Source organism: Suncus etruscus, chromosome 14 (assembly GCF_024139225.1).
Source record: "Suncus etruscus isolate mSunEtr1 chromosome 14, mSunEtr1.pri.cur, whole genome shotgun sequence".
NCBI classification, from domain to species: Eukaryota; Metazoa; Chordata; class Mammalia; order Eulipotyphla; family Soricidae; genus Suncus; species Suncus etruscus.
Window position 1 is genome coordinate 12,880,570 of NC_064861.1, and position 26,124 is coordinate 12,906,693.

The 26,124-nt window shown below is 45.0% G+C and overlaps 1 non-coding gene and 1 pseudogene across 1 annotated transcript; one reads left to right on the forward strand and one right to left on the reverse strand.

Annotated features, from left to right (window-relative positions):
* Nucleotides 1–7,423: 7,423 nt before the first annotated feature.
* LOC126028835 (small nucleolar RNA SNORA26) lies at nucleotides 7,424–7,545 on the reverse strand. Its single transcript, XR_007502534.1, has one exon. It is a non-coding gene; the product is annotated as a small nucleolar RNA SNORA26 (small nucleolar RNA).
* Nucleotides 7,546–22,574: 15,029 nt separating this feature from the next.
* On the forward strand, nucleotides 22,575–23,092 carry LOC126027926 (DNA-directed RNA polymerase II subunit RPB7-like; annotated as a pseudogene).
* Nucleotides 23,093–26,124: the final 3,032 nt, after the last annotated feature.

Sequence of the window (26,124 nt, forward strand, 5' to 3'; positions counted from 1 at the left end):
CTGAATTCTGGACCATGAAAATTATCCTCACATTCACCAACAAAACAAATTATTCTTATTCTTTAACATTGTCATGCTAGCTGTTAGTGTAGTCATCACAGCAATTTGTTTTCTCCAATTTTAACATCTACATTGGCTTAATTTTTGTTTTCTCTCTGCTCTTCCTGGTGCTCCTTTGATTTCTCATGCATCTCAAGTGCTGTTTCCTCCTACTTTGATCACTTTGCATGCAACATTACCCATCACACATGCACTTTTAGTACACAGCAAAAAGTGGTGTCTTTTCTAGCAGCCCAAATGCTTTCAAAGCTCTTTGTGGGCTTATCTGAAAGAAAAGGACTAATCATGATTTTTTTTTGAACAGCAAGATTGAACATATCTGATTTATTTTTTAATACAATTATATATTTTATTATAAATATTTAAGCACCATGATTACAAGCATGTAAGTTGTAGTTGGGTTTCAGTCATAAACAGAATATCCCCCTTCACCAGTGTTGTTCCCATCACCAATGGCCCCCCCCCCCCCCCCCGCTTCCCTGACCCCTACCTATATTTGCGACAGGCATTCTTCTTCTCTTATTCTTTAACATTGTCATGCTAGCTATTAGTGTAGTTATCACAGCAATCTGTTTTTTGTTTGTTTGTTTGTTTTGTTTTTGGGGGTTTTTTTGGGGGGGTCACACCCAGCAGCGCTCAGGGCTCAGGAATTACTCCTGGCTCTCTGCTCAGAAATCGCTCCTGGCAGGCACAGGGGACCATATGGGATGCCGGGATTCGAACCACTCTTGGTCCTGGATCTGCCGATTGCAATACAAACGCCAGACCACTGTGCTATCTCTCTGACCCATATCAAACTGTTTTTGTTGTGTGTCCATCACTCCTTCTACCTCCATTAGTAATTTGAGAGCCAGGCCTTACAGATCACCATGTCATGTAAATGCCTCAGGGACGGTACAGGGCATGACAGAAACTGATCAGGACTTGAATCTCCTGGAGATTCCTGGACTTTTTCTGGCAGGGAGTCAGTTTTGTGACATACAAAGATGCCAATTACAATGGAATAGAAAGATTACAATTATGCCAAAGAAGTAATTAAGAAGGACATCAGATTTCAAATCAAACACTTTTTTTTTCAATCTTTCTCTCACTTAGAGGACTTTTTTCTGTCTAATGAAGAGGGCATAGTAAAGACAGGTCAATTCCTCAGAAATATCTGGTTGCTCATTTGGATTGTATACTGAAAGAAATGGACCCAAGAGTACAAAGGCCCTGTCTATTTGGTATAAAATCTCATTTACATACAAAAACCATTAGTGAAGAAATTGTCATATTGAAAACAGCAATGAATATAGCCATATGAATAGAGATATAAAGCTTTTAACAGATTTCAAAATAGAAATTCTGAACAGACAATCATGTATCTTCTGGGTTTCTAGCTTTAATGTATTTAATATGAATGCTGTTACATATACAACACTAGATTTCAACAGTGACAAATAAAAACATAAGTATAAATTTACTATTAATTATTTTCTATTATGTTAAGTGGAGATACTGATTGTTGCCATATATATGAATGTTATATTGGTCTGTTTACTACTCACACATTGACCTGGTAGTAGGTAGTGATATTTTTCACTTATATTGTAAGTGAAATGAACATGTGTTCTTACATATAAATTTTATGTACATACATGTGTATATGTATATGCAATGAACTACGTATGCAGAGGTCATTTTTGTATTGTGTTTTTGTGTTTCTCGGGTATATCCCTAGAAGTGGTATAGCTGGATTAAATGGGAGCTCAATTTTCAGTTTTTGAGGAATTTCCATATTGTTTCCCTACAGAACTGGAGTAGATGGCATTCCCACCAGCAATGAATGAGAGTTCCTTTCTCCCCACCAGTTCTGTTGTTCTTGTTCTTTGTGATGTGTGCCAGTCCCTCTGTCATTAGATGGTAGCTCATTGTTGTTTTGATTTGCATCTCCCTGATTAGTGGAGCAATTTTTATGTCACTTATGGCCATTTGAATTTCTTCTGTTCACTGTTTATTTCTTCTCCCAATTCTTTGATGAGTTAGATTTTTTTGTTGTTGTTAAATTCTGTCAGTACTTTGGATAATTTAGATGTTAACCCATTATCTGAGGGGTGTTGGGTGAACAGTTTCTCCCAAGCTGGTGAAAATAGGGATGCATTTTTGTATTGTGTTTTTATGTTCCTAGGTTATATCCCTAGGAATGGTATAAAATCTCAATTTCCAAGTTTTTTGAAAAATATTCATATCATTTTCCAGAAAGTCTGTAATGAATGGCATTCCCAACAGCAGTGAATGAGAGTTCCTTTCTCCCAACATCCCCACCAACACTGATTGTTCTTGTTCTTTGTGACATTTGCCATTCTCTGTGATATGAAATGATACCTCATTGTTGTTTTGATTTGTATCTCCCTGGTGAATAGTGATGTATATTCCACCACATCCAGCAGTATTAAGTGTAGGCTCCTAAATCTGTGTTCTGATATCACTTCTGGCAGTGTTCCAGGGACCATATAAAGTATCAAAGATCAAATCTCTGTTTACTGCATGCAATCAAGATCCTTATTCAGTAGTGCTCTCTCTGTCAACTCAATTGCCCTTTTAGGATTTAGTCATTCAGTCTAAAATTTCCATAATTCATTTAGAAATTGCTCTTGATATTTGATGAAGAACTATTCACCATGTTTTAATGATATATTCAGGAGAAGAGATAGTTGTTCCAAGTATTGTCTTGGATTTACAAATCATATCACATACACAGTGATAAAACTAAATTATGTAAGAATATATTCTTCCAAATTTTTCGAAAAACATTGATCACAAGGTTTTATGTAATTATCCAGGGATAGTATCCATTTGTCAAGTTAATCCATCTGTTTTGGATCAGCAACACCTGAAATTAGGTCCAGATGAATAAGTAATTTATATGTAAAATAAATTATCATGTAGCTGGCAAAACAATGTGTGAGAAAAAATAAGGACATCTGGGATGCTTATTAGAAACTAAAAAACATCCAGTTCTTTCCAATAATTAAAATATATTCATTAGATGTTGACAAAATCCATCTTTCACAAAATTAATGACAAGTATAAAGTGTATTGGAGGCCTCACAATGCATCATATACATTTCTCTAAGTTAATTTAATTATATTGGAAACAAATATAGAAAACTGTAGTATACTTTTTAACTACTATGAGATGGCAACAGAAAGTGTTCTGCATGAAGAGCCAAGAAAACTCACACTCACACAACCTTTCAAGACAGAGAAAAGAAAAACAGACTCTAAGACCATTATTAGTTTAATATTTTCCAATGGGTTATGCAATTTCACTTCTATCCAATCTATTGATTTGCATTTTGAAACTTAGAAAAGTCATAATATTCTACCCAATCATCTAGGGAACATAAACAATCATCCAGCCGGTTGCAAATTATATAATTTAAGGAGAAATCCTTTGTTTCAAATAAAAGGTCACATTTGTTTATTAGAAATTTTAGGGCCAGAGCCACAGTACAGTGAAGATGGCACTTGCCTTGCATGCATCCGACCTGGGTTTGATCCTTGACATCCCATATGGTTCTACAACCCAGTAGTGATCCCAGGGAGCAGAGCCAGGAGTAAACACTGAGCACAGCAGAGAGTGTCTCACAATCTATAAACATACACACACACACAAACACACACACACAAACACATACACACATATTTAAATACCACAGAGAGAATGAGAGAGAGAACAAGAAATAGTAATCCCCTAAGAGAATAGAATTTCATTCTTCATTCAAATAATAAAATAAAAAAATTGGAATAAATTGGAATAGTTGTTCTTTCTCTTCCATTTTGGGGTGTTTGGTATCATATCAACTGTGCTCCAAAGCTACTCTAGCCCTAGACTTTGAGAGGATGTGTCTCTTTCTTCTGTTCAGGGGACAATGCAGTGCAGGGACACATCTGGGCCAGCTGGAGGCAAGTCAAGTGTCTTAACGTCTGTCCTCTCCTCTAGCCTTAGCTTTCTCTTTCCAAAGTTTCAGCCTTTACAGAGGAGATGCCCTTGTGCTATGCAAATTGTTTCACAGAGGCAGAAGAGTTTGAGGACTCAAGAAATAAGATACACAAGGTCTGAAGCCATAGTATACCAGGTACAGTTTTTGCCTACCTGAGTTTAATCCTTGGCATCCCATATGGTCCTCTGAGTCCATCCATGAATTATTCCTGAAAACAGAGTCAGGAGCGTTTCCTGGTGTATACTGTCTTCCCCCATTGGGTATGAAGGAGGAACTGAGTACGGCAGTGTCTGCTAGAGTTTAGGATAAAGACTTCACAAAACCAGGTGCTTTCTACATCTTGCTAATAGTAGCCACCTGAAGGGCTGCCACCCTGCTTGAGGGTCCCTGAGTGGTAGTGCCACTGCAAAACCTGAAGTTTTTTAAGGTCCCATTTAGATCCTAGTAAAGGAAGACAAATGTTGTACAGGAAATCGCAGTATTTGGAGCACCTGGAGCACAACAGACAATGAGCCCTGAAAGCTGACTGAAATGTCAATTGTCAGACCAGCAAAATGTCAACAGATTGTTAAATATGCATTAGCCAATAAGCAAAGCCATTAAATTCCAGGATTTTATCTGGTACCGCACAATCACCCAGAGTAATATGCGTTACCTTTTAGGTCCTCTACATAAATGTACTTTTAAACTAAATCTTTTGGAAGACTTCGAGGACCCTTCATTTTCCAGTAATCAAAAACTTGTCCTGAACAGTAAGACCCTCTGGGTACCGCCTACCAAGTATCCAAATGAGGTCTCTGCAAGGAAACTGCCGACCATGGAGGTACCTAGATGCAGCATCTAAGAATGCTCTTCCTGGGGCTGTCTACACCACACCTCATCCAGGCAGCCCCTCCACCCAGGCTAGTTTAAGCTGAACTGGGCAGTAGTGGAGAAGTGGCTAGTTAGAAGCCTGCAAGCAGTTAAAGCTTGCTCTGAAGTCTGGACCCAAGGTCAGCCTGCCTCTCTCCTAGGGAGAATGCTTTTGCCCCCACCTCCATCTGATCCTCTTCCCTCCACAAACATTAGCCCATCACCCATCAGCCATACCCAGCGCCAAACTTCCTTTGCAAAGGGCAACAATTGGCAGGTCTCAGGGTGCCCGGCCTCAGAAATTGCATTCAGCAGATTCATACAAAGAGCCCGTAAAATGCTGAGATGTTGCTCTGGGTCTTCAGGATCCAGCCCCTAACACATCAGGACAGAGAGAATAAGTGTTTGATGTACAAGCGCATTTATGCAACGAGCAAGTGGGCTACTCTATTAGTAAAGTTTTAAAACGAAGTTCAGTGATGTGCAGGGCTGACTCCTGGCTCTGTGTTCAGGGATCACTCCTGGCTGGTAGTGCTGCCTAGTGCAGAGGGTCAAATATTAGGGTTGGCAGCTTGCAAATCAATCCACATTTTCCCAAGCCCCTCAGGTATTTCCTGAGGTAGTTATTTCCTCCAGGCTCTACATTTAGATATATTCTAGTTTTGAGCTCCAAAATCATTGTTCAGGGGCTTCAGAATTTCTACCTGTCCCCTGAATTTTTATACTAGGAACACAAAGTATGGCAGAGCATGCTCTTATCCTGTTTATTAAATTCAGCGGAAACCATGTTTCAATGGCCCAACTCTCTTGTGACACCACCAGATCTGACAGTGATGTCTGATGTCTTCTATTCCCCAATAATAGCTATTGTTTCAGGGGTGACACTGAGCACAAATCAAGGCTGCCTGAGGGAGAAAGATAAGCAGCTCTGTCAGGAAAGTTGATGCCCTGGGACAATAGGCCAGAATGTCTACTCACACTGCATATACTCACACTGCTTCAGCCAACTTGTGACAGCACAACTGGAAAATTCAAACCAGCCAGACAGCCAGCAGATGATAGTGGTCTGTATAACAGTCCTGAGTGAACAAGAAGTGACCTCGGTGAAACACAGGGAAAGATGGGACTTGGTCTGCAAAGACACCTCTAGGCAAGCCACATTTAGGAACATTGCAGTCTGAACATGAGAATATTCATTCCCAAATCCAGGGTGATTTACAACATCCAGCACACCACACTGATCATACACAAAGTACCTGTTATGACACTTTAAATTCTGGATACCTAGGAATATTGTTTGAATCTAGAAAGATATCAAATAGTATCAAGGTAGTATCAATATAGCATCAAGTATCAAGAAAGTATCAGATAGTATCAAGCAAGCACTTTGGGACCAAAAATGAGAAAGATGCTAGTAGCTAGAGGTTTAAAAAGCATTGGGTTCAAACTATCAGTTTTTGGTCATGTTTATTACAAGTCTCCTACTCTTCCACATGTAAGAGCTTCAGCAATTATCTTAGTTTAGATCACTATTTCCATAATTTTATATTGTGATTGTTATAATCATGTAGGGCCCCTTGAATACCTGCTTTCCAAGTATCATTTGGGTCTCTGCAAGAAAAGCAGGGACCATGCTGCCAAGAACCCCCTGCTTTGATCCATGATTTCCAATTCAGGAGGAAATGACCTTGTCTGTTTCCTAAAATTCAATATACATTTAAAACTTTTCAATTGAATAGAGAATATAAGTGAGAACATTTTATCATCTGCCTATCACTGCTGTATTATTAGTGCTGAAATACACTTCTAAGATAATACACATTAATACACTCTTAAGATAGACTAGAGTAGATGGGAGAATATCTTTTAGTGGAAATATTGCCTGAAATTTTATATCAAGGTTCCAAATCCATGAAAAGCTGAAGATCTATGACAAACTGAAAAATAAATAGAATTGTGATAATTTTTTTAACTTTAAAGTGTTGGTCAATCTGTATCATTTTGTTATGATCTACACTCTGAGGTCATCTTGAATAAATATTTTTTAAACATTATTATTACAGTTTCCAATGGTATAATGAAAGGGAAACTCTGGTACAAACCAAAGTTGGATCAAAAATTCATAGTTACTGATTAGAGATAACTAATGCGAGCAAACATCTTACTTGTAAATGATACACTAAACTTTTAACTCATCAAAATCAAATTATTAATTGTAATAAATTAAAACTATTTTGATCAGTCATGTTACTGTATGCTCATGGTGTTGTGTGCTCATGTTTTCTGAGCACAAACTTCCTTATTTTTGCAATTTGAATAACCTTTTTGTAGTCATTTTTAATAACTGATTCATGGCATAAAATAAAAAATTTAGACATTTTAGAACCAATATTTAAAGTTTAATTAATTAATTAATTTAAATTTAATTAATTTAAAGTTAAATTTATTTAAATATTTCATCAGTTCCATTATATATATTGTATATATATATATATATATACAATATATATATATTTTTTTAATTCGGCTGTAACTCCAAACAGGATCCAGAGAGTAGTTTTACAATCTCCTCTCTAGGTTTAATGGAGACTTATTTTACCCTTCTGTGTTAGCCTCTTAAAGCACTGAGTCAACCTTAAAAGGACACAGGAAAGGGAGACCATTATATATTTTTTGATTTTTAGAAACAACATAGGGTTTGTTTATTCTATTTGTTTTATCATATGGACAGTGAGAAATTATACAGAAGTTAAAAATATGTCACAGGAGCTGAAGCAATAGCACTATGGGTAGGGCATTTGCCTTGCATGAAGCCAACTCAAGTTTTATCCCCAGTATCTCATACAGTCAGTCCCCTGAGACTGCCTTGAGTAATTTCTGAGTGCAGAGTCAGGACTAACCCCTGGTTACTGCTGCTGAATGTGGCCCCAAAACAAACAAACAAAAAACAATATATGCCACAAATTCTGAATAAGTTAAATGTATTAGGTTCACATATACTAGCACACATCTCTCTCTCTCTCTCTCTCTCTCTCTCTCTCTCTCTCTCTCTCTTTCACACACACACACACACACACAAAACTGTGTTGGCATGGATGCAAGGTGAAAAAGGACTGGTGGGAATGGAGACTAGTCCAGCCTTTTTGGAAAAATAATATGAATATTCCTCAAAACCTAGAAACTGAGCTTCTATGATCCAGCAATATCAACCCTAGGGATATACCCCAAAAACACAAAAGCAAAATACAAAAATGATCTTTAATCTCCTATATTCATCACAACACTATAATAACCAGAGTCTGGAAATAACCCAGATAACCTGCAACAAATGAGTTGTTAAGGAAACTGTACATATATACACAATGGAAAATTATGCATCCTTTAGGAAAAAATGAAGTCATAAAATTTGCTTGTACATGAAAGAACATGTACTATTATGCTGAGTGAAATTAGCCAGAGAGAAAGGAATGGACATAAAATAATCTCACTCATTTGTGGGATATAAGAAAAATAAAAGACAGTACGGTAACAATATCTAGAGACAATAGAACTAAGGGTCAGGCAGTCCATTCCAGGGTAGGAAGCTCACAAAGAGTGGTGTGTGCAGTTAGTATAGAGAAGGATCTTCTAGGAGAGTGGTCGGCAACTTTTTTTTTCAACTGAGCCAAATCACGCCAAAACCACGATTGAAATTTATTTTGAGAGCCACACACTGACAGAGGCTAGGAGCTGAGTCCTGACTCCTGGAGCGACCTCCGGAAGAGCCAAATTAAAGTGTAAAGAACCACATTGCCCTGGCATTGACTTACTCTAAAGAGGTTCTCTTAACACACAGACGACTCAGCAACAACCTGCTTGCAGGGCAGGTCTCTCTGCATCTAGTGGTGAGGTGAAACTAGAAGATGCTCCACAGCATCCTGACTTGATGAAGGAGATGCACAGAAACCAGAATCTTTTTTTTCTTTCTTTCTTTCTTTCTTTCTTTCTTTCTTTCTTTCTTTCTTTCTTTCTTTCTTTCTTTCTTTCTTTCTTTCTTTCTTTCTTTCTTTCTTTCTTTCTTTCTTTCTTTCTTTCTTTCTTTCTTTCTTTCTTTCTTTCTTTCTTTCTTTCTTTCTTTCTTTCCTTTCTTCCTTCCTTCCTTCCTTCCTTCCTTCCTTCCTTCCTTCCTTCCTTCCTTCCTTCCGTCCCCGTTCTTTCTTTTTCCTTCCTTCCTTCTTTCTTTCTTTCTTTCTTTTTCCTTCCTTCCTTCCTTCCTTTTTTTTTTTTTTTTTTTGGTTTGTGGGTCACACCAGGCAGCGCTCAGGGCTTCCTCTTGGCTCTATGCTCAGAAATTGCACCTGGCAGGCACGGGGGACCCAAAGGGATGCTGGGATTTGAACAGCCATTCTTCTGCATGCAAAGCAAACGCCCTACCTCCAAACTATCTCTCCGGCCCCAGAAACCAGAATCTTTAGCTATAGGAACCAGGCACCAACAACAGATAATGTGCAAAAAAAAATTTCACCAGGACCACAGAGTGACTCAGGGGTTGGACAACCTAGTATGCCTGGAGCCCAGAGTCTGGTCTAATGCCGGAAAATTTCAGGAGTAAGGTCTCCTTGTATTTAAGCCAAGGTTTTTTGCTTTTTATTTCTTTCGGTTTTCTCCATATTTTGCTGGGCCTATGCAAACAACAATTGCCACTCTCACAACATTATTACAGTGTTTTTTAAACTCTTATCATTTAATAAAAAAGAAGAGCTTACTAAACATTTTGCTAGTGCTTTAATAAGTTAATTTGTGATTCAATAATTTTCAAAAATATACTTGTGGGCCGGAGAAATGCCATGGAGGTAAGGTGTTTGCCTTGCACGCAGAAGGACAGTGGTTTGAATCCTGGCATCCCATATGGTCCTTCGAGCCTGCCAAGGCAATTTCTGAGCATAGAGCCAGGAGTTGCCCTTGAGTGCTGCCTGGTGTGACCCAGAAACGAAATATATCTTTGTCTTCCTAAAACAAGTGTATTATGATCAGTTATGTCAACTATGTGATGCATTTTCTTTAAATACATTAAAAAAGAAGAATGAAGGATGGTGGATGAAGGATGGAGGAGAGTTGCCCGGGAGGTCCTTGGAATGCCCCCAAAACTGAGGCTTTTAAGCAAAAACCTGCCTGGCCAGCGACCTCCTTTGGCCAAGCAGAGGACGTCGGAGGCACGTGGTGAGCTGGCAAAAGTCAGCCTTGACCTCGGAGCATCCCTTCTCCACTAGGGTCCCTAAAACAAAACGCCTGAACCGCCCAACCTTCAGCCTTCAGCTCTCTCCATCTTTTCCAGGGATGTCGTGCACTTTGAGGGACAAAAGCCACACTCCCCACCCACAGCCGAATTTGAATCCAAAGCCACCTCTCTGACCCCCGAGGTCCGCACTACTCGTGTCTACACCGCTGATGTCCCCTGGACATTGTCTGTGTGCTCACAGATAGGTCCCAACGCCTTCTCATCACATCTCCAGCCTTGGGCTCGAGTCCTCAGTTCTGACCCCTGCAGGTGGCTAGACCTCTGTGGGTGTGCCTATTTGAGACCCTAAGACCCACCCATTTCTGGGAGGGGTCTTGGGAGCCGGATAGTAGGTGTAACTTTACCTGCGAGCCCCTCCCATTCTTGGGAGGGGTCTGGGAAATGTGAGATAAGGGTTGGACCAAGGGAATTCGGCCCTTTTGGCTCTTTGCCCTTTCTGCGCTGCTGTTCGCTCTGGCTTCTGGGTTTCTGTGTTCTGGTCTTTGACCAGCATGGAGCCCAAAGGGAAGATGGCTAACAGGAAATAAGATGCAGGGCTAGCAAAATATTGCTGTGCTTGAAAGGTTATGAATAGGCCACACACATGTGGTGGCTAGGGCTTGAATAAAGTTGCTTCCTGACGCCTGACTGTGAGTGAGTGATTTCACCTGGGCCTGGGACTCGCCGACTGCATAAAGGTTGCAGAGCCACGTGGACTGGAATGGCATGGAGAGAAATCCACCGCCATCCAGCCCCATCGTTAATTATTTCATGCAACAGTCCTCCTCATCCTCTAGATGGGGAAGGGACTTGGCCAGAAAATGGGACCAAATGCATAAATGCAAGTGCAGCCCTGAGAGACAAGTTTACCACCCAGCTGTGTCGCCCCAGACAAGGCCCCAGCCAGACTTGGGATGCAGCTCCCTCTCCCCGCGGGGATGAGCCCCAGCCATCATGGGCTCTGGCAGGCACTAATTACATGTCTCCTAATTAGCTGGAGGCTGCTGGCAGACACTCGGGCCCCCCCTGCCCACAGAGGGGCTGAAGGAAGGTGGTGACTTGGTGGCCTGGAGCACTGGAGCTAGGGGATCACACTGGGTCCCTCCTGGCTGGGGTCCCTCATCTCTCCCATCCCCCTTTCCAGGTGAGGTAGGGTGGGAGTGCAAACTCACCCCAACAGCGGAATCCTGATCCATGCAAACCCCAGACAGACTTGTGTTCTTCTTTGCTTGTTTGTTTTGTCTTTGGGTCATACCCAGCAGCACTCCAGGGTTCCTCCTGGCTCTATGCTCAGAAGTCGCTCCTGGAAGGCTCGGGGGACCATATGGGATGCCTGAATTCGAACCGCAGTCCTTCTGCATGCAAGGCAAATGCCCTACCTCCATGCTATCTCTCTGGCCCTTAATTTATTTTTAAATTAAATTAAATTAAATTTTGGTGTGGGGGCCACACCCAGCAGCACTCAAGGATTCCTCCTGGCTCTGTGCTCAGAAATTGCTCCTTGGAGGCTCAGGGGACCCTATGGAATGCTGGGAATCAAATCCAAGTCCCTCTTGGTTGGCTGTGTGCAAGGCAAATGCCTTACCACTGTGCTTTCTCTCCAGCCCCACCATCCTTCATTTTTATTTTTTATTTATTTTTTAGGTTTTGGGCTACACTCTGTGGCCCTCAGGCCAGGGAATGCCAGGGATAGAACCCCGGTTCTTCTGGGGTCAGCTGTGTGCAAGATACTCTACCCGTGTCCTACCGCTCTGGCCCACTGAGATGCTGTTAGCACGCAAAGGCCCCCGTGGTGGAGGGCGGCAAAGGGGAATCATTGCTTCTGGGGGTGGGGGATCTGCTGCAATAATCCAATCAACCAATGCTCAGCTAAGCCTTGCTGGGACAGCTGGATCCAATGAAACCCTCCATCTGCTTGGCCCAGGGCCCTTGGAGCTGCTGAATCGAACAGATTGTTCAGCAAATGTGGTCCCTGCCGGCCCCCTCACCCTGACCTCAGAGACAGTCCCCAGCCCGGCTCTTGCCACTCTTATCCTAGCTTCCTCGTGTTCCCCCCCCCCCCATTTCTCTCCCCTCTGTTAGCTGGGAGGGTTCGTGCTTCCAAAAGTTAACTGAAATATTAAGGGCACGATGGTCTGACCCAGTAGGACTCAGCCAGGAAGCGGATCCCACAGACATTCCACACTGGTGCCAAAGGGCAGGGGAATTTGAAAGTGGCTTGGGAGCCTGAAAAGTGCTGCTGCTGCTGGCAAAGGGTCATTGCTATATGTCTGTTGGCTGACTGTGTGCCTGAATGTTCTAGAACATTTTTAGTAGTATTTTCTTATTTTTTGGGGGGTGGGCTTACACCCGGAGGCACTCAGGGGTCATTTCTGGCTCTGTGAACAGAAATCACCCCTGGCCGGCTCAAGGGACCATATGGGATGTCAGGAATCAAACCTAGGTTGTCTGCGTACAAGTCAGACGCCCTACAGCTGTGCTGTCGCTCCGGCCCTTGTTCTAGAATGTAACATAGCATGATTCATAACCACACTGTACTAACGGAGGCACTTTTTTTTTATGAACCCCACTCTACAGAGAAGGAAATCGAGGATCAAAAGTAACTTGAAGGAGTTGGAGAGATAGCACAGTGGTAGGGAATTTGCCTTGCATGTGGCCAACCTTAGACCAATACGGGTTCATTTCCCAGCATCCCATATGGTTCCCCGAGCCTGCCAGGAGCGATTTCTTAGCAGAGCCATGAGTAACTGCTGAGTGCTGCCATGTGTGACCTAAAAGCCAAAAAAAAAAAAAAAGTAACTTGCATAGGGGAGGAGGAAGAAGCACAGCAGCTAGGATACTTGCTTGGCGGCTGTAGCTGGTGGTGTTCAGGGTTAACTCCTGGCTCTGTGCTCAGAGGAGCATATGGGATGCCAGGAATCGAACCCAAGTCAGCCACATGTAAGGCAAGGGCCTTGACCATTGTCATATCTCTCTGGCCCGTAGCCCTGCGATTTTGATTGAGGCCCACAAGTTAGGGTTACAGGGGCTCACACATACATGCTCGCAGAAGGAGGCAACATCTGAGGACAGACAGACACACCCAGCCGCCCCCCTCTGCTGGTTGTATTACACACACCTGCCCGTCTTATTACTGGCAGTACCAGGGCTTAGTCGCCAGGGTGAAAGGACCCCATTTCATGCCTGTGGTGACCCCAGGTCAAACCTGTTTGATGGCAAGCCAGGAGCTCAAAACAGCTCTGGGCTTCGGTTTTATGCCCAGAGTGGAGGCCTTTCTGTAGCGTCAGGCCCTGACGTGGCACCTCCCGTCCTCTGCCCCAGGGCAAGGCCCACCCAACTCTGCCTCGTGCAGGAAGCCCACCAGAGTCTCATGCTCTCCATGTGGGGTGGCCAGAGCACAACCTCCTGCCGAAACAGGGCTCCAAGGTCACTTGGTGTGGCCCCCTGCTCACTCCCAGGCTGCGCTGGGTCTCCCCACTGCTCAGGCTTGGAGGGCCTCAAAATAGCGGCTGCTTCCAAGACAGGAATAGACATCTGGGATGGCTGCCTCAGCTTCCCTTGGGGGCCCAGGGGCCAGCTTCGCCCCACAGCTGTCAGTCACCCACAGCGAGTGTCACCGCAGCCATGGTTGGGCCAGTGAGGCCAACCCGACCCAACACTAGTTGAGGCATGATTCTGGCACCTTCTCACGGGTGCCTAAGATCCTGTCGTGGAAGTTGGGGAAACTGAGGCCCAGGAAGCAGAGCAGGTGCTTGAGAACATGGAGAGTCAGAAAGGGCAGTTTTGGGGGCTGTGAGTGGCGGGATTGGGGAGCGGGTTGACGGGTAAAGCATGAGACTGGGAGGTGACTTGCACCCCTGGCCTTGGACTTTGCAACTGGGTCACTCGGGTTGTAGTTTCGTTACTTGTAAAATGGGCACCACAGGCTGAGAGAGAAATAGAACAGCGAGTGGGTCACTTTGCCTCCCATGCCGCTGACTCGGGTTTGATCTGGCATTGTATTATCATCCTCTGAGCCCTGCCAGGAGGGATCTCCAAGCACAGAGCCAGGAGTAAGCCCTGAGCACTGTCGGAGTGGCCCTTAACAAGACCCAAAAAAAGATACATAGGGGGCCAGAGTGCTTACACAGTGGGTAAGGTGCTTGTCTTAGCCACATAGCTGATTCAGGTTCTGTCCTCAGCATCCCATATGGTCCCCTGAGCCTACCTGGAGTAATGTCTGAGCAGAGCAAGGAGTAACTCCTGAGTGCTACTGGATTTGGCCCAGAGACTAAAATAAAGAGAAAAAAAAGAGCTGGAGCAATAGCACAGCAGTTGGGCATTTGCCTTGGCCAAGACTAACCCAAGATGGACATAGGTTTGAAAACCAGCATCTCATATGGTCCCTCCAAGCATGCCAGGAGCGATTTCTGAGTGCAAAGTCAGGAATAAACCCTGAGCACTGCTGGGTGTGACTCTCAAAAAATTACAAAACCCAACCAACCAACCAACAAACAAACAAATACCTTTACATTTAGAAAAAAGAGAGAGAAAGAAAAGGAAAAGATAGCTATCCTTAGGTGGGTTATAGTTTATTTTCAGTGTGTCGCTGTGAGGTCTTATTTCCACATTTCAGCTGAAACATTGGACGGGCGAAACCACTTACTCAAAACCTCCCAAGATTAGAACCTGGTTCTCAATCAGGCCTATCTTAGGAGCCAGAGCTCTTTGCACCTCCCTAAGATTTCTCTTGAAGGTCAGATCTCTTGGTTCCAGGTCTGTGACCCTATGGGGAAGCCTCCCTCTCCTTCCAGTCTGGGGGTCCCTGTGGGCATGCTCGGCTCTCCCAGAAATGGAATGCCCCATTAGGGACTCCAAGAGGGCTCAGTGATGACTAGGAATGAGAGGTGCCCTGCATGTCCCCCCACGTGCCCCCAGTCACTGTCAGGCAGGTGGCCCAGCTGGAGTTCAATCCAGCAGGGAGCCCTGGGAAAACCTCATTCTCCTGGACTAAATTGGAGTGAAGGAAGGAAAGGAGAGGCCACTACATATTTCAGAACTGCATTAAACCACCTTCCTCAGGGGCTGGAACAATAGCATAGCAGTAGGGCATTTGATGGACCCAGATTCAATCCCTGATATCCCATATGGTCCCCTGAGCCTGCCAGGAGCGATTTCTGAGTTCAAAGCCAGGAGGAACCCCTGAGCACTACCAGGTGTGACCCAAAAACAAAATGAAACAAAACAAACAATAAACCCAAAAACCAAATGTGATGCTGGGGAGCAAACCTGGGTCAAGCACTTTCCCCACTGCCCTGTCTTTATGGCCAAAATGTCACTTATTCCATCCTATTTTTGAGGTGCCTCTTTATTTATTTTATTATTTATTCCTTATTATTTTACATTGTAAAATATATTATTTATTTATATATATATTTTTGATTTTCAGGCCACACCTAACAGCACACACGGGGTTTCTCCTAGCCCTGTACTCAGAAATTAATCCTGGCAGGCGAGGTGACCATGTGGGATGCCAGAGACCAAACCCGGGTCAGCTTTGTGAAAAGCAAATGCCCCCATATCCCTGAACAGTGATGCCAGTGGGCTGGGGAGATGCTTGAATGCCCTGTGCCAGTTTCTTTGCTTGCAAATGGGCCTGATGAGAATAGCACTTACCTCATAGGTGGGGGCAAGGGTGGAATTAGTTAGCGCTTTGAGGGGAGGCTGTTGAGCCTCGACATGTTCAGGACTTTCTCCTGGCTCTGTGCTCTGGACCCAGGACTCAGGACTCAGGGAGTACTGACCCAGCCCCAGCTGTTTGCTAAGTATGTGCATTACCTGTGGTGCAGGTGCCATGGTAAGTTATTCCTTCATGTGAGGCCAATTGTTAAGGCTTTGAAGCCATTTTATGGCCTCACTTCGCACTCAGCCCATTTTAACTCTCCTGCTCCATTTTTCTCCCTCCCTCGTTTTTTCTCATCCCCCTGGTAGAATGTGTGTTTCCCTGAAGCTTGTATTTGCCAGTGTGGCCCATGCTGTACCCCTAGTAGCTCCACCCCAGTTGAAGAATTGAAGGGAAGGGGGACAGAGGATAGCACGGTGGTGGAGCATTTGCTTTGCACGCAATTGATCCAGAATGGATCCAGGTTTAATCCCTGGCATCCCATAGCGTCCCCCAAGCCTGCCAGGAGCAATTTTTTTGGTTTTGGCCGACACCCAGCAGAATTCAGGGGTTCCTCCTTGCTCTATACTCAGAAATCACCTCTGTCGGGCTTGGGGGACCCTATGGGATGCCGGCATTCAAACCACCGTTCTTCTGCAAGCAAGGCAAATGCCCTTCATCCATGCTATCTCTCTGGCCCTTCGAAAATAATTTCTGTGCGCAGAGCCAGGAGGAACCAGAGTATCGCTGGGTGTGTCCCCCCAGCAAATCTTAAAAACAAAAAACAAACAAAAAAAAAAACACCTAAAATATAAGAATTGAAGGGAATGGATGAACCGGACTTGCCTAGTACTCTGCTAACCCAGGTTCAATTCCCAGCATCCCATATAGTCCCACAAGCCTGCCAAGATCCCTGCCTGGTATGGCCCCAAAACAAACACGAAAGCAAGCACGGGTGGGGCCAGAGCAATAGCACAGCCTACCCAGGATGGACCCAGGCATCCCATATGGTCCCCTGCTGCAGACATGCTGCGTCCCTAAGCAAAACCTTCGTAGGGCCCAAGAACCTTTACGGGGAGAAAGCTAGAGCACGAGGTGGACAAATTATGAAATATGAAATAAATAAGACCACACAAAATGCATTGTATGGGGACCCACGTCCATGAGACGAAAGACAAATTTTTACTATTCAGCCAATGACATTTTAAGCACAAACTCTGGTATGCAAGGTGTCTTCAGGGAAAAAAAAGTAGGAGATCTTCCAGAGAAACAGTACAATGAGACAGGGCCCTAGAATCTACATATCAAATAACTACCCAATGTAGGTGAGAAAAAGCCTGCTAGAGAGCTGGGGGAAAAGATGAGGTGGAGGTGCTTTTGGGTAAGCAAAAAACAGGTTTCTCAAGAAACCAGGAGGAGAGAGACAGGTTTTGGAAGAAATGTATTTGCAGTGGCCTGAAAATGGATTTTTTGGGGGAAGGAAATAATTGTATACTACCATAGAGCTAGACTCAGGAAAACAAGCTGCTGGCATCTTAAATTCTTCTTCTTTTTTTTCTTTGTTTTTTTTTTGTTTGTTTGTTTGTTTTGTTTTTTGTGCCACACCCAGTTGTACTCAGGGGTTACTCCCCGCTATCTGCTCCAAAAGAGCTCCTGGCAGGCACAGGGAAACCATATGGGTCTCTGGGATTCGAACCAACCACCTTAGTTCCTGGATCAGCTGCTTGCAAGAAAATGCCGCTGTACTATCTCTCCGGCCCTCTTAAAATTTTTTGGGTTGATTTACCTGTGCTGTACTGCCACCAGAATTTTATTATCTTACCAAAATGTTCTGCCACTTATGACCCAACAGATTTGACCTGATGTCCTTCTTATAATAGTTCTGGTAAAAGGAATCCATCAAACTGGTAATATTATCCAAGCATGTAGCACTGAATTCCTGTAACAAGTGTTTCCTAAGTTGTGATATCCAGTGAGAGCTGGGCCAGTTCCCTGAGCATCGAGATTCTGGAACTAGTCATTCCCACTACCAAAGTCTCTGCCTCATAATGTGGTGTCAGCTTATTATTTCTGTTAACTGTTGAAGGCACATTTTGGGGGGATAATTCGTGGTGTTTCTGAGGGAAGGTTTACACTCTTATCATGCATTTGTGTCTGAGATTTTTATTTGTGTGAATACTGCTTCTGACAATGCATAGTGCGACCCAAAGTTTCTTGGCAGGGTTGCCATTTGTAGCAACACAGCATATCCTTTCTTTCAAATTATGAGATTACCAGCAATCCATTCATTACCCATTTTTACCCAAATAGGTGAATCAATTATTTCTAAAACCTGAACATCTTCATTAATGTGTTTTTCTGCAGGTGTATAAGATTTTCCTTGGAGGTAAATTAAAGAAGTTTAGTGAAAATAATAAGAACAAAATATTTGTGGGTGGCATGCCTTTTTTCCTATACTTTAATAACTGAAAATTTTTTTTTTGGTTTTTGGGTCACTCCAGGCAGTGTTCAAAGGTTCCTCCTGGCTCTATGCTCAGGAATCCTTCCTGGCAGGCTCAGGGGACCATATGGGATGCCAGGATTCGAACCACTGACCTTCTGCATGCAAGACAAACACCTTATCTCCCTGCTATCTCTCCAGCCTCATAATTTAATTTAATTTTTTTAGAGTTCTGTGAGCTCTTTCAACTACAGCTCGACCTTATGGATTATATGAGATGACAGTGACATGTTTGATTTGCCACTACTTACAAAATTATTGAAAAATTTTCTTGCTGTAGGCTGGGCCATTGTCTTTCTTTATGTTTTGGGGAAAACCCATAACAAAAAAAGCACTGAAGCATGAAGGTGCAATTTTTTAGCTCATTATGAATTCATTGGAACACTGCATATAAAATGAGAATATGTATCTACCATCACATGAAGATAGGTTTTTTTGGGGGCAGAGTCAGCATGTGTAATATCCATTTACCTCAATTAATTAGTTTGTAATCTTTGGGGGTTGGCCCCAGCTACAAATGTGCACAAATGGTACATGTATCAAGTAATTGTCTGGCTTGCTTCCATGGAATATGATAGTTGACATGCAAATGACAGGCATTTGTATGAAGGGCTGCAGGTGACTTAAATATTGTGTGACCAAACAATCAGCAATTTTATTCCCAAAAGCCATAGGACATGGGAGTCTAGAGTGGGCTCTTATGTGAATTATAAATATTGGCTAAATGTATTTTTGTAGAAGAGCTTGCAATTGCTGCAGCAAGTCTTGAACAACTTGATCATGAGCATAAAGAGGCAGTTGTTATGCCTGGTAACAGTCTACTATGTAAGCTAAATTGCTTACTACATTTCATGGCTGGGCTTGGAAGGCCACTAGCCCCTGGCCTAGCACTGATGCCTTCTCTTCACCAGCAGGAAGGACAGAGCCTCACCTAGTCACCAGAGGTTCCCTGACAAGCAGAGGGCCCCGCCTCAGTCATACAGCCTGTGACCACTGGTGGCCAGCTGCCGACCCACAAGGCCCAGCCCACCTGTGCAGGCTGCCTGGTGAGGAGCCCAGCTTTCCTGCAGTCTGAGAGGTCTCGGGTGGTCCCACCATCTCCAACCTTCCTCCTAGCTGAGTCCCTCCTAAGTCAAACAGTATCTTCTTGCCCCTGACTCTGTCCTTCCAAATGGCACCCAAGCATCGTCGACCTAGGCCTGGGTAGAAGGGCACAAAGGGAGAAGAGTGCTGGCAGATGAAGCAGAGCAGGGCTGGAGGCATGCAGGACCTGCTGGTACTGAGAGGCCAGTATGTAAGGGAGGAGAGTGTCCTGGCCCCATAGCCTCTCTCTTTCTCTCCTTCCAGAACCTTTCCCAGGACTTCCCCACCCACACATGAATAGGGAGTGTGCCCAGCCTCATTCATCCCTGTCCTTCCAGCTCTGTGCACAGCCTCTGCTATGCAGCTGCCTTTCTTGATCTCTGACTCTCTTCTTTGTTGCAGGCACTTGGCTGAGAATCAAAGGCATTTTGGAACGATGGCAAACAAGTGTGCCTGCTGGTTTGGGTTGTTTGGGGTGCTCAGTGGAAATTGAGGGGCCTCATTTATGTGGCCTAGTGCTGTGGTTAGGGTAGATCCTATATATATATAGAAGAGGATCTACATATAAATATATATTTATCCACAAAATATAAATATGTAATATATTATAATAATAAATAATATAATACATTAATATAAATAATAAAATATATAATATAAATAATTTTATATAAATATGCAGGTCCTCATTTAGACACAAGAGGGTCGGCAACAGACAGTCAGGACAGCAGGCAGGTATGGATTGTCCTGGTGGGCCCTACAGAGGGGCCACAAAAGAACAGGGGAAAGGAGAGACAGTGGAAGTGCCTGACTAGGAGGAAAAGTTCAGGGCTGCTATCGCCTGACTCTCCCTACTGTGACACTCAGCAGTTGGTGAGACTGTTAATCAATAGGGGGAACTTTTCTGGGTCCTGCTGTCAGGCCTCATCTGGGGGTGCAGGTTATATGTTGGACATGGAGAGGCCTCTAAGACAAATTCCCCACAATCCAGAAGCAGACTTTTGTGCTGGCAAAAGAGCTTTGTGCCCTGTTCACACACGCACATAGCCTGGTTCAGATCTATTGCCATTTATTTGAACAAGGGAGGAAATAGGACAGAGAATGTCAGAGAATATCTTCCCCTTCCTCTCTCTTCTGCCTCCAATGATTGGGATTCATTGCTAAATGAGCTCCAGTCATTGCAGAGAGTGTTGGTACTCAGTCATAGAGCAAACTGTAGCAGTGAATCTGCTGCCATGGTGTCTCCCAGGAACACGCAATGTGTGCTGCGGCAGTTCTGACTTTTATTTGGCTTTGGGAGCTTTTACAGTTAAGTGTTGAGTGTGGCCAGGTTTTGGAGGCAAGAGATTGGCATGTTTGCCCGCAAAGTGTCTGATTCTGCAATGAGAGAGACCCTCTCCACAGGGTTTCCTTGAAGAATTGAGTCCCTTCATGCACCCTTCGAAGTGTTTCACTGAGCCTCAGGGCCTGGAGAGAGGTCTGCTAGATTTCTCATTTGGTGTGCTTTTCAGTGACTCCATGTGGTGCCAGAGAAAGGACTGGACCTCATGTAGGCAGGCCTGCATTTGTCAATGGCGCCTCTTCCCTGGACCAGAATTCTGGACACATCTGAAGTAAAATCTGAGGGGGAATGCCTGGCCCACCTCCAGCACAGCCCACACCCTGCTACTCCATGGGCATTTTCCATCATCCTAACATGGAGCTGCAAATGGAAATGTGGAGTCTAAAATGCTAAAATAGGGGGACATTTTTGTTGTCCCCTATCCAGATGCCACATTGGGGGACATTATTGTCCCCTAGATAATATGCTCAGTTGAGGCTGTATTTCTGCACCCTATGTCATTGCCCAGTTTGGGGAAAACTTTCTGTCCCCCGATTTATAGTGCTGCCTTAGCGGGACACTGTTGTCCCCCAATTCGAGGTCAGCAATTGGGAGCATTATTGTCCCCTACTTAATATGCTCAGTTAAGGAGATATTTCCCCTTGTCAGTGACCAGTTTGGGGGACACTTTCTGTTCCCCAATTTAAGGTGCTGCCTTTTAGGGACACTGTTGTCCCCCCAATTTAGATGCCACCTGTGTGGGACATATTGTCCCCCAGATAAATACTCCCTTGGAAAGAGTTTTCAGCCCCATGGTTCTGTGTCTGGTTTGGGGGACACTTTCTGTCCCTCAATACAAGGTGCTTTTTTGGGGAAACAGTTGTCCTCTGATTAGGAAGCCACCATTGGACATTACTATCCCCCAGATAAAACTCAGTTTCATAGATATTGCTGTCCCTGGTTTATGTGCCCTTTGGGGGACACTTTCTGCCACCCGATATAAGCTATAATCTATGGGAACATGGTTTTCCCCCAATTCAATTGCCACCAATATGGGACACTACTGGCCCCCAGATAAAGCTCAGTTAAGGTACTTCTGCTCCTGATTTCCTGTTTTCTATGGGGACACTTTCTGTCCCCCGATATAATGTGCAGCTTTTGGGGGGGCACTGTTGTCCCCTGATTAGGAAGCCAAAATAGGGGGGCATTAATGTCCCCCATATAAAGCTCAGTTAACATATTTCTGCCTCTGTTTTCCTGTTTGCTTTGGGGGACACTTTCTGTCCCCTGATATAATGTGCAGCTTGAGGGGACATTGTTGTCCCCTGATTAGGAAACCACCGTAGGGGAACACTACTGTCTCCCAGATAAAGTTCACTTTAGGAAATATATCTGCCTCTTGTTTGGCATGCACTTTGGGGGACACTTTCTGTCACCAATATAATGTGCAGCTTGAGGAGACACTGTTGTCCCCTGATTAGGAAGCCACCATAGGGGGACATTATTGTCCCCCGATAAAGTTTAATTTGGGAAATATTTCTGGCTCTGGTTTGGCATGCCCTTTGGGAAATATTTTCTGTCCCCCAATATAATGTGCAACTTGTGGGGACACTGTTCTCCCCTGATTAGGGAGCCACCATAGGGGGACATTACTGTCCCCCAGATAAAATTCACTTTAGGAAATATTTTTGCCCCAGTTTTGGCATGCACTTTTGGGGACACTTTCTGTCCCCCAAATAAGTTGTAGCTTGTGGGGGACACTTGTCCCCGGGTTCAAATGCCAAGATTCTTAAGTCTTGAGCAATTGTTTTTTTAGAAACTCACGTCCACGTGATTTCAGACAGACCCAAGGCCTTGCTTGGACCTTTGCGAAGATGTTCTAGCACATCTCCTTGGAACACAACATCCTGCTGCACCCAAACTACTTCGGACCCAACCTGCCCAACACCGTGAAGCAGAAGCTTTTCACTGAAGTGGAGGCCACCTGCATGGGCAAGTATGGTTTTGTGGTCGACATCACTCCCTTGGACGACATTGGTGTTGGTGTGATCCAGCCATGCAGAGGCTTTGTCCTGTCTCCAGTCAAGTACAAGGCCTTGTTTTCCGGTCCTTTAAAAAGGAGGTTGTGGATGTCAATGTCACCCAGGTTAACAAGTTTGGATTCTTCACTGAAATTGAACCCATATCTGGCTTCAGCTCGCGACATTCCATACTGTCAGAGATGGAGTTTGATCCTAATTCCAATTCTCCATGTTACAAGACTCTGGATGAGGACATGGTGATTCAGCAGGTAGTTGACATTTGGCTGAAGATCGTGGGCACTCGCGTGAACAAGAATGACATTTTTGTGATCAGCTCTCTGATAGATGATTACTTGGGGATTGTGAGCTGAGTGCCAGGGCCCCACTTGGTCCTTATCTTGAAGGTGAGGCTGTCATGCTTTTCCTGTTGTTCAGAGACTTCATTTGACGCCTTTGGGAGAGCCAGGAAGGTTTCTATTGGCCCCAGAAAAGCACCTGGTCCTTCTTGTATCTTCACACACCCAGATGTTTTATCTTTTTTTCTTTGTTTTATTTTATTTTATTTTCTAAACTGTGTCTTTCAGCATAAAAGCTTTTGGTTTCTCATTAAATGTTTATCTTCTTTTTAATAAATAATATCTTTATTTAAAAAACTCACATGTTCTATCCATGTGATTTCTAACCAGCCTATAAACAGTTTAAGACCATTCCAGTGAAGGGAGCCGGTGGGAGCTGCAGACCAGTCACCTGGGTAGGCTGAGCTCACTTCCTAATCTTCCGACCTCCCCAGGGTGTTCTGGGAAATGGTGCCTCACATTTGCAGACCTTCTCAGGCCAGCATCCACCGCCTAAGACCAAGAGAGTGAGACAACTCGTTGTTACTAGGGATGGTAATGTCCACAGAGTGCAGAGGAGAGTCTTTCACAGAGCCATCATTGGCCACTAAACGTCAGATGCCTCTGTGAGGGGCTGGTGGACAGCCATGGGGTCAGGAGCCAACCAAAGTCTCATCTCCCGGAAAGCTGCTTGCATTTGTTGAGGGAAGAGGCCAGCAGTCGGAGTGGCTCAAGTGGCAGTAGCTGGACCACTTCGGGACAGCCAGTCTTCCTGGCTGAGATGACACTGGCTGGCATCAGCTGGGTTTTCTTTGATTTTTCTTCACCAGGTACCCTAGTGGGACATGAGCTGGGTTTTCCGTGGTCACAAGGGCCCGAGCTGCCAGCAGAAGCTTGTCCCAGCTGAGTTTGAGGACATCGTCCTTGTTCCCTGGCAGGACATTGAGGGCTCCAGACATTGGAAATTTCCCCTTAAGTTACCCCGGGCATGGAAGACAATGCCACATGGAACCCTCGCTGAGTGGACCACAAAGAATTGGGGGCACTTTTTACCAAAATGTCCCTGTGGCCTCCCAGTGTTGAGGGGGCACTTGGTGGCCTGCAGTCAAGCAGCCAATAAAGCCGAGCGATGTTGTGTGGGTCTCATTCTGTGCTCCTTGGTTTGGGTGTTCCCCAAGGAGGTATGGTGATTTTTCTTCAACCAAAGAGAGATGGAAGGGTGGAAATAGGAGAACAAGAGGAAGATGAGGTGGGAGAGGGTGGGGAGCAGGAGGGCAGGAAGGACAGGGTGGGTTTAGATGAGGGAGACCTTAACAGGGGAGGATCCATTCAGGCGGTAGAGCTTGGTGAATGCAGCCTAGCACTGTCCTGTGCCCCGTTTCAGGGCCAGCGACATGTTCGGTGTGGCCCGCCATCCCAGGGTGACTCTGAGAGGCATGCCGACCTCGGAGGCTGTGTGGTAGGTGCTGGGTTCTCCCTCTGGCTCTGCCTCGGTGCCAGGTGTTGTTGGCATCTGTGTGCAAGAGGTAGGGTGTGGTGTGCTTGTGGGGTGCATTTGGGAAGCCACCCTCCTTCCTGGTCCCTCCACGGTGCCATGCTTACCCAGGTCTCCTCATGCACTAGTCTGACAGGCAGAGTCCAGGCAGGCGGTTTCTCCTGCAGACACACTGTCTGTGCAGCCAGCTCAGTCTTCCTTTCCAACTCCTCCTCTTCCACTCCTGCCACTTCTCTCACTGTGGGGAGCACTGGGGTCTCAGACACCCATGGATCTGGCTGGGCTTGAGGCAAGGGCTTAGGCAGCGCCTCTCTGACTCTCCTGACTCTCCTGACTCTCCAAAGGTGGCTGCTCACCCCTGGGCCCCTCCACTCACACTCCTCAGATGTCTGCAGCACCTTGGCCAGCTGGGCCCACAGTGCCTCCTCCTCCATGGCCAGCGCTTGGATGTATTTCTAAAGGGGCAGGAAGCAGGGAGGAGGCATAAGGCTGAGTGGAGCAGGTCCCAAGCCACCTTGCCAGGAGCCTCAAACCCCCCTTCCTCTCTTATCTTTCTCCTCTCTTATTTCTCTATCCTCTCTTATCTCTCTCTCTCCCTCCAACACCCTCTCTCTCTCCAGCATCTCCCTCACGTCCAACAGGACTTTCTCCACCTCTACCTCATCTCTACCTCATTGTGGCTTTTCTCCAGCTGGAGCCTGGCCAGGAGCTGATTTTGTCTCTGGACTATATTTTCCAGTTCTTTTTTCTCTCCAGCCAAGTGCTGGTAGGCTGCCCGGTTTTGCCTGAAGGTCTCCACGTACTTCAGGACACCGCCAAGGCAGTGATGCCACTGTTGATGCAGGGATGCAGGAATGATGCTGGGGGTGAGGCCACATAGCAGGAGAGACCAGACCAGTCGAGAGATGAGGGGCACAAAGTAGGACCGAGTAGGAAGAGCATAAGAGTGCCTTTCTACCAAGCCTGGGGTGTTGTGGGGCTCGGGCTGCCCCCAACAGCCTTCCCTCTCCTTCCTCCCGGACTCTGGGGCTATCCCTGACTCCCGCACAGTGAGCCAGCGAGGTGTGTGCCTGGGAGGAGTTTAAAGGGGACCCCAGGCTTTGCCCAACCCCCACCCTGCACAAGAGGGACTCGCTTGGGGAAATCACCGTCAACTTTTCTTTCCACCAGTGTCTATTTTCACACTACGTGGGAGTGAAAGTATAGATAGTGTAATAGGATAGCCTAGGGTTTTTATCTATATTTGCAATATAAAGAGGTCTGTGTTGTATATATTCCTTCTTCCCTTGGCTCACCACCTTACAAACTCATTTCTAGTCCTTTACTACCAACCCCCACCACCTATTACCCCTCATTTAACTCTTTTTACCCTCAATTCTTGGTTCCTCATGAAGCAGATCATTATCCCCACTCAAGCCAGCTGTCAACCAACTCCCAAAGTGGAAAAAATAGAGGCTCAGCCTGAGAAGAAACCAATACTCTGTTCCTATTTATCTACTCTCAAAGGCCTCCTGTCCTCCACCTTCCTTCACTGTGTACCTGAGCTTGCACCATACTCAGTTCTGAGAAGTCC